This window comes from Somniosus microcephalus, chromosome 6, assembly GCF_052327205.1.
Source record: "Somniosus microcephalus isolate GS21.2 chromosome 6, FLI_Smic_1.0, whole genome shotgun sequence".
In the NCBI taxonomy this organism is placed as follows: domain Eukaryota; kingdom Metazoa; phylum Chordata; class Chondrichthyes; order Squaliformes; family Somniosidae; genus Somniosus; species Somniosus microcephalus.
Window position 1 is genome coordinate 92,279,341 of NC_140992.1, and position 9,185 is coordinate 92,288,525.

General features: G+C 40.3%; 1 long non-coding RNA gene across 1 annotated transcript; it reads right to left on the reverse strand.

The window, feature by feature from the left end:
• Positions 1 to 644: 644 nt before the first annotated feature.
• On the reverse strand, positions 645 to 2,665 carry LOC147115880 (uncharacterized). Its single transcript, XR_015078592.1, has 2 exons — positions 2,435 to 2,665; positions 645 to 770 (listed from the first exon to the last, which is right to left on the reverse strand). It is a non-coding gene; the product is annotated as an uncharacterized LOC147115880 (long non-coding RNA).
• Positions 2,666 to 9,185: the final 6,520 nt, after the last annotated feature.

The window sequence follows — 9,185 nt, forward strand, 5'->3', positions numbered from 1 at the left end:
ATGACTGCTGTGCCCTTATTGCATGCTTCTTTAATTTCCCTTTTAATGCCATCCCCAACCTCCACCTTACTGTTTGGAGGTCTATATACCACTCCCACTAACGTTTTCTTCCCCTTAGTATTTCTCAATTCTACCCATACAGATTCCACATCATCAGAGCTAATATCCTGCATTACAATCTTGGAGCGCTAAAGCTGAATTTCCCAGTAGGAGAGAATCATTAGCGCCTGGTGCTACTTTTCAAAAGGTAGCTCCCCAATGCTACGGAATTTCTAGCCCTACTGAAAAATAGAGGCAAAAAGCAATAAACTTTTATGGATCATCCAGGGTCTGAAGTGAAATAAGGTAATTCTTCTTTGTCTGTTTGAGCTCCAAGCATTTAATGAACTCACATGAAATCTTGAATATTAAATTTTGATGAATAGGAACTTTCATGTAACATGCAATCATACATGCCTTGCATTTTGTTATGATGGATTGTAAGCAGCCTGGCTGTATTCTCCTGAACTAAGCTTCAAAGTGGAAGGAATTGGGAGCGAAATACTTGTTATTGTTCACTAAAGACACAGAATATGATTTCCAGAAATAATGTAAAACACCTCATTTAAAAAACAGTACTATATAACAAAAATACATGTAATAGATAACATTGAAAAGTTTAATTTTCAGATCTATACAATGAAATTTATACAAAAGCAAAATACTACAGATGTTGAAAATCTGAAATAAAAACAGAAAATGCTGGAAATGCTCAGCAGGTCAGGCAGCATCTGTGGAGAGACAAACAGAGTTAACATTTCAGGTCGATGACCCTTCGTTAGAACTGAAATTTATACATTGGTTTGATACTACACAGTTATTGTAAATTCCACAGATGGAAAATAAATTGACCTTAAAAATATCTGCGTGTTTTGTAACATCATTCAATTCACAAAGACATTTTTTTAAACGGAAAAGCTGAGTAATGTTACACAATTTCCTGTTCCATCGCTAGACTTTCATGACTTGTTTGGTACTTTGCTAGATTTCATAGTTACCGAGCATTTGAATTTAGCGAGTTCCATATTCTAAGCACTCTCTGGGTAAAGAGGTTTCTCCTGAACTCCCTATTGGTTTTATTAGTGACTAACTTATATTTATGGCCACTAATTTTGGATTCCTCCACAAGTGGAAATACAGGAAACTCTTTTTTATCCGGCACTGACGGGACCGGCGTGGTGCCGGTTGATCAAAAAGTCCAGATTACAGAGAGGTATACTTACCAAGGTATGAGAGCCCCATACATGGCCCCAGGTGCAGGAGCTCCGGTTACATGGCACTTGTGCAGGAGTCCCGGTTACACAGCCACAGACCCAGGAGTCCCCGTTACACGGCCACAGACCTAGGAGTCCCTGTTACACAGCCACAGACCCAGGAGTCCCCGTTACACGGCCACAGACCTAGGAGTCCCTGTTACACAGCCACAGATCCAGGAACCCTGGTTACACGGCCACTAATGTATAGTAAAACTTACCTGAACCTACTCCTGAATTTTGCCGGTTAAGAGAGATTTCCAGAATTTAGGTGCCAGTTAAAAGAGAGTTTCCTGCATCTTCTCTATGTCTACCCTATCAAACCCTTTCATAAACTTAAAGACCTCAATCAGGTCACCTCTCAGACTTACCTTTTCTAGAGAAAAGTGTGCCAGACTGTTCAACCTTTCCTGATACGTATAACCTCTCAATTCTAGTATCAACCTGGTAAATCGCTTTTGCACCTTCTCCAGTGCCTTGATATCCTTTTTATATTATAGAGACCAGAACTGTGCACAGTAGCATGATCTTATCAAGGTTGTATACAAGTTTAACATAACTTTGCTGCTTTTCTATTCTATCCCTCATATATATATATATATAAAATGTAAGTCTTTTCTTTTATTATGGATACTGCTTGCTCAATAACAGATTTTTTTTCTGGATCAGCAATTCCCAAAATAAGTTAACAAACTTTGATTGGTCATAATGAAAAGTTAGCAGCCAGTCATGACACACCTGCAATGGCGATCTTTTTATGTTTCTGAAACAGCGAAGGAGCAACTTAACTGAGTTCATTTAAAAGTTAATTGAAGCAGCTGTGAAGTGCACAGTATTTGTGGATACGCTCAATGAAAACTAAGAAACAACCAGGCCAAGTATGTACTGGTAACCTTCATAATGGAGTATTATAATAAGATCTTTGATGGAGAAGATGGCCCCAAATGTGCTAAAGAAACAACAAACAAGGCAATTAGTCAATGAATGAAGGAACTCCATGTTAACTATTCAAGCACCTGGTGAACACTCTGGCAGAAATCGTACAACTCAAAGAAGAGCAGAACGGTAAGGCATGAACATTACTGTAAATCAGCAGCACAACACGTATGTGGACATGAAGGAACGATAATCATCTGAATTACCTCAGCCGCCTCTGCCGTTCGAGTCGCTGCCGTGCTGGCAAATGCGCCCGAAGGAAAGGTGTGTGGGGGGCAGGATGATGGCGGGTTCCTGACCCACTCCAAGGTATTTCAAATTTCCCTTCTGACCCGCCTCCAATCGTGCCCGCATGGACACCTGAAAATTCCGGCTTTTATGTGTGCAAGTGGCAAGTGTCTGGTAGAGTGCCATCACAGCCTTCTTTTCAGCATTGGACTTCCTCACACACCTTTTCCAGCAGGAGTCACTGGATAACAATCAGGAGTAGGAGTTCTAGCTGACTATTTATTTATTTCCCCCTCCCCTTTCTCCCCAGGCACACTGAGGACAATTATAGCACACAGTAGGGAATGAGCATTAGATTTCCTTGTCTCTATGGCTCAGAACTATACTGGGCAGTGCTTTGGTCAGTTGATGGGAGCCCAAAATATGTAATTTATCCAACAAGTTTAAATAAAACTATGTTTTTGTTTTCAAATTCTGACAGCTATCAGAATTCTGTTTTAATTCAGTCTCTATCAATGGGAAAATCCTGAATGTTAATCGTTTAACTTTACTCTCAACATGATGTCTTTTGTATGGACTGTGCCACTAAATAACGTCATGCAAATAGCAGGGGTGAGGTTTGAATGGCATTCTCGGAGGTACAGTAGCCTGCTGGTTATGGTACTGGACGCCCAATTCAAAAGTTGCGAGTTCAAATCTCACCATTGCAAGGCATGAAATTAAGCTCCATAAATCTGGTAATTTATGTTGCAGCCCAAAAAAAACAACGATGGAAAGTTGCTGGACTGTTGAAGTGCAACTACTCCTACCTGGTCTGGACTACATGTGGCAAGAGTGCCACAATATGTGCTTGGCCCTTGGGTGCCCCTCACCACATTCTCTGGGTAACTAGCAAAGTAGCCCACATACTGAGATCAAATACAAAATGTGTGGAAAGTCCTTTTTTTGTAAGTGGAAGAGTGGCATTAGTCAATAAACTTGAAGCTCTCAATATTATCATTTTTAAAATGTCCATTACTTGTCAGCATTTCAAAAATATTCATTAGTAATTTAGGATAGGGATTTACTTTAAGAAAAAAAAGTGCATTCACAATGAGCCAATTGTAGATTATGATTTATAATTCATGAATGGAACAATTTTTATTTGGAGTTTTAGTTGTTCCCTCTGCAACCTCTCGTCCCACTGCTGATCCAACTGCCAGTTATTAATTTTTTTTTCCCATTATTTACTTATTTCTCATCTACCAGTCTAAGGAATGATCTAATGGTATCCTCCCTGCCATGTCAGGGTATTTATCACACCAAGAAATGTTTTAATATATTATGCACACATTTTGCATCAGTGCAAACCCAAACCTGTCTTTTAATTCAGGTGTGGTCACTGAACTGTATTTTGGGAAGCAGTCTCAATATTTTTGCATCACTTCTGTATAACTGTTGCAAAGCAAAGTTATTAAACTTCATTTTTAACCCATTCAATGTTAGCAGAGTTAATTGCCCCATCAACTTTTTGTTAATACTAAAAGGTAATAAATGAGTGGCGTCTGTGCATTCCTTTAAGAAGGTATGACGAGGGAGGGAACTCAGCACTGTGGGCTGTACATCATTTTAGATTGGTACTGGTTTAGAGTGTGCCCCAGTGTTCCCTTCATCATGAGGGAACATCTCAGTTGGTTGCAATACAATGGCAACATTGGACCACAACAAAAATATTTCCTAAGATCGCTATTTCTGGTGAAATTGTAAATGTGTTGGAAAAAAAAATCATCTACCCCAGGTACAAAATGACCTGATGTGATGAACATACACATATATATTATCATTCATTATTAGCTAAATATATACTTTTGCCAAATTTTGTAAAGTGCATAAGTTAAATATGTAAAGGCAATGTAATCAAATACATCTAGTTTACATTGTCAATGAACAAATAGTTTAATGAGCAATTAGTATCTTTGTAAATATCCCATATTTTCTATAACAGATCAACTTGCCCATCTGGATGGGGTACTATTTATTTCACTTTGTATAAAAACACACTTGAGATACCATTATGAATACATGTTCAATCTATTTCCATCAAAAATGAACAATATAACCTTTAACAAGCAATAGATCAACAGTAAAGGGGACTGCATATCTTGAGTTTATTTGAATTATCTCGATACACATACAGAAGCCAGTTACGCTTTGTCATGTTATTAGGAAGCAGTTAAGGATTTTTTTAAATAAGGTCTCATTAAGGAAGTATTATCCACCATGTTATTTCACATCAATGGTTTCAAAAATATGCCTGTATTGTATTTAAGTGCTGAATTTTGACAATGTATATTTTTGCCAATCTCTCAATTTAAAATAAATTGCTAGATGTATTATGAAAATAAAAGGTATACTTTCAGAAGTGGAGACACAATTATTATTTCAGTTTTGAAAGTAATCTGCACAACACCCCAGGGTCTGAAATGCTCTTTCAATTGACCTTAGTGCTGATTAAAAACCAATTTGCACTCCTGAGCATAAATTATCCTCTGGCTATATCAGAGGTGGGTGATCGCTTTTTACTGTTTTTACAAAATATAAAATGGGTAATGTGCCTATATTTTGATCTGTGGTATAAATAACACACACAAAAAACAGTCAAGTTGTGAATTTAATGTAGCCACTATTAAGACCTTAGTCATAACCAGTGATGTTTAAATATCATGGAACTCCCATTGTGTGCTATTTATAAAGATGGTTGAGCTGACAGACAGGAAGTAGTAATAGTATTCAGACAGAAAAAAAGGGAGATTGAGTACCCTGGCGTTATTTTCAAAACTGAAATAATTATTTTTGGGAGCCACATAAAGAATATGTGTAAAGTGGCTGTTGCATGTGACTTCGCTGTTAGTGTTGGAGCCATTGAACAGGTGCCTTTTATGTCAAAGACATTTATAAAAAGCAGAAAGTAAAGGGATGGAGACTGTGTGGAACACAAAACATCCTGGCCATGAAATTTAGCACCATGTTAAGGCTGATTTTGGCAAAAACATGGTGGCCGCCTCACTTCTGCGCGTCCTGCGGCCGCCGCCATTTTGGGCGGGTCAGCCTGCATTTACTAGAAAAATGGTAATGAGGCAGATCGTGATGTCAATCAGTGTGCAACACTAATTGACACACGATCTGCCATTTTCGACACCGCTGCTCCATTCAACACCCTCTCCAAAACATGAACAGCTGAACGCACCAGCAGTATTTAAAGGGGTCATCAACAACTTGCAGGTGACTTGCTTTTTGATTTCTACTGGCTCTGTGTAAGTTTGTGCAACTGTTTGGAGCTTTCTGCAGTTATTTAAAGTTGGTTAGGTGACACGAGTGGTGCTGCAAGTGGAGAACGCCTTGCTTCTGATTCCAAGGGTTCTGCTCAGACCACTTGCTCCCAGTCATGCGGGCTCCACTTGCAGTCCTCCTCACGCTGGAGCATGACAGGGAGATGGAGCAGAGGCAGGAAAAAAGAGGTCAAACTGTTCACAGAGGGAGGAGGAGCAAGGGCAGGAGGGAGCACTTCTCCTACCTGCACTTAAGCCAGGAGCAGTATATTAGGAGGCTTTGCTTCACCAAGGAGGTGATCACAGAACTCTGCCACCTCTTGGAACCAGACCTGCAGCCACAGAGCAGGGTGACGACGGCATTGCCAATGGCTCTCAAGGTCACCGTAACCCTCAATTTTTTTCACCACCAGATCCTTCCAGTCTGGAGCAGGAGACATAACTAACATTTCCCAGTTTGCCGTCAATTGCTGCATCCGGTCACAGAGGCTCTGTACTCCTGGAGAAGAAATTTCATTTTCTTCACTCTGAACAGAGGGAAGCTAGAGCAGTGCGCATGTGGCTTTTCCAGGATATCGGGCTTCCCTATGGTGCAGCGTGCCATCGACTGCACACACGTGGCTTTGCGGGCACCGCATATCAATCCTGAGATGTACCGCAACCGCAAAGGCTACCACTCACTTAATATGCTACCTCTCACTAGGGATCAGCTTTGTGGCCTTTCTCCGCACTGCCTTCAGTACGTGAATGTCCCCCTTGTGTCTCAGTGACCAGCAGTGGGCATAGTACTCGAGAAGGTCTGACCAGAGCACTGTACAACTTGATCACAACCTACTCTAACTTGTATTCTACTGTCAGGGAAATCTGGCAGATCTGGCTTTTGGCTTCCCTTAAAGGGAACTGAAGGCAAGGTAGTTCAATATTCTATTGTCTTTGTTGATTGCTGCTCTACATTGGTTCGACATGTTTAGTGTTGAGTCTATTTAGATTCCTAGGTCTCTTTCAGCTTCTCCTTAGCTATTTCAACATCACTTGTTGAATATGTTGCTTAATTCACTATGGGCAGTACTTTGTAACTGTCTGCATTATGTCAAACTCATTCTGTAATATTCAACCTGCTTTCTCCAATTTCACGGCCCCTCCCAGTTTGGCATCATCAGCAAATCTGATCACACTGCAGTGAGTTGCTGAGTCCAAATCATTTTTGGAAATAAGAAATAGTAATGGTTCCAACATCAAGCACTGTGGCACGACTCTACATACTGCAGTCTGCTGCAGGCAATCTCTGCCCTCTCCAAGTGAACTCTCCAGTGGAGGCTGGGGAGCCTGCCAAAAATATGACAGTCTGACTCTGAAAATCAGACAAGGTCAAGCACAGATCCTTGTCACCAGCAGAACTCACACTCTGTCACACTTCTGCCAGAATAGCCAAGTGGAAAGTCGACTTCCCCCTCTCTAGCTAATTGACTTTCTCACTCTGTTTCTCTCTCTCTCTCTCTTTGTCTCTTACTTCATAGAAATTTATGGTACAGAAAGAGGCCAGTCTGTGCCAGCCGAATAAAAGTTATCCAGTTTAATCCCACTTTCCAGCTCTTGGTACATAGCCTTGTATGTTACGGCACTTCAAGTGCATATCCAAATACTTTTTGAATGTGATGAGGGTTTCTGCCTCTACCACCCTTTCAGGCAGTGTGTTCCAGACCCCCACCACCCTCTGGGTGAAAAATGTCTCATCAACTCCCCTCTAAACCTTCTACCAATTACTTTAAAACTCTGCCCCCTAGTTACATAGGATTACATAGGATATACGGCACAGAAACAGGCCATTCGGCCCAACCAGTCCATGCCGGTGTTTATGCTCTACTTGAGCCTTCTCCCATCTTTTCTCATCTAAATCTATCAGCATAACACCCTATTCCCTTCTCCCTCATATGTTGATCTAGCCTCCCCTTAAATGTGTCTATACTATTTGCTTCAACCACTTCCTGTGGTAGCGAGTTCCACATTCTCACCACTTTTTGGGTAAAGAGGTTTCTTCTGAATTCCCTACTGGATTTCTTGGTGACTATCTTATATTGATGGCCTCTAGTTATGCTCTTCCTCACAAGTGGAAACATTCTCTCTCTATCCACTCTATCAAAACCTTTCATAATTTTATAGACCTCTATTAAGTCACCCCTCAGCCTTTTTTCAAGAAAAAAGAGACCCAGCCTGTTCATCCTTTCCTGATATGTATACCCTTGCATTTCTGGTACCATCCTTGTAAATCTTTTCTGCACCCTCTCCAGTGCCTCTATAGCCTTTTTATAATATGGCGACCAGAACTGTATGCAGTACTCCAAGTGTGGTTTAACCAAGGTTCGATACAAGTTTAGCATAACTTCCCTACTTTTCAATTCTATCCCACTAGAAATAAACCCTAGTGCTTGGCTTGCATTTTTAATGGCCTTGCTAACCTCTGGCACAACTTTTAGTGATTGTGTATTTGTACTCCAAGATCCCTTTGTTCCTCTACCCCACCTAGTCTCGCACCCTCCCTATTCTTCCTACCAAAATGTAATACTTCACAATTGTCTGTGTTGAACTTCATTTGCCAATTATTTGCCCACTCTGCAAGTTTATTAATGTCCTCCTGTAATTTGTTGCAGTCCTCCTCAGTATTGACTATCCCTCCCAATTTGGTATCATCCACAAATTTAGAAATTGTGTTTTTGATTCCAAAGTCTAAATTATGAAGAGCAGTGGTCCCAGCACTGATCCTTGTGGAACATCACTACCCACCTTCTGCCACTGTGAATAGCTACCCTTTACTCCCACTCTCTGCTTTCTGTCTTGAAGCCAGCCAGCTATCCATTCTGCTAATTGTCCCCTGACCCCGCATTCTCTGGCCTTGTTCATTAGTCTATTATGGGGTACCTTATCGTAGGCCTTTTGAAAATCCAGATAAATTACCTCTACTGCATTACCATTGTCTACTCTCTCTGTTACCTCTTCAAAAAATTCAATAAGGCTGGTCAAGCAAGATTTTCCCTTTTGAAATCCATGCTGACTATTCATTATTATACTTTTCATTTCTAAATGTTCTTCTATTTTCTCCTTTAGTAGGGATTCCATTTTTTTTCCTACCACTGATGTTAAGCTGACTTGCCTATAATTCCCTGGACATGTTCTATCCCCCTTCTTAAATATAGGTATTACGTTAGCTATCCGCCAGTTCTCTGGCACTACACCTTTTTCTAACAAATTATTAAATATGTGTAGTAATGCCTCTGCTATCTCTTCCCTAGATTCTTTTAAAATGCATGGATACAATCGATCCGGACCAGGGGTTTTATCCTCTTTGAGTTTGATTAGTTTATTAAATATATCCTCTCTTTTTATTTTAAATGCACTTTTCTCATTACTCATTTCATCATCCAAT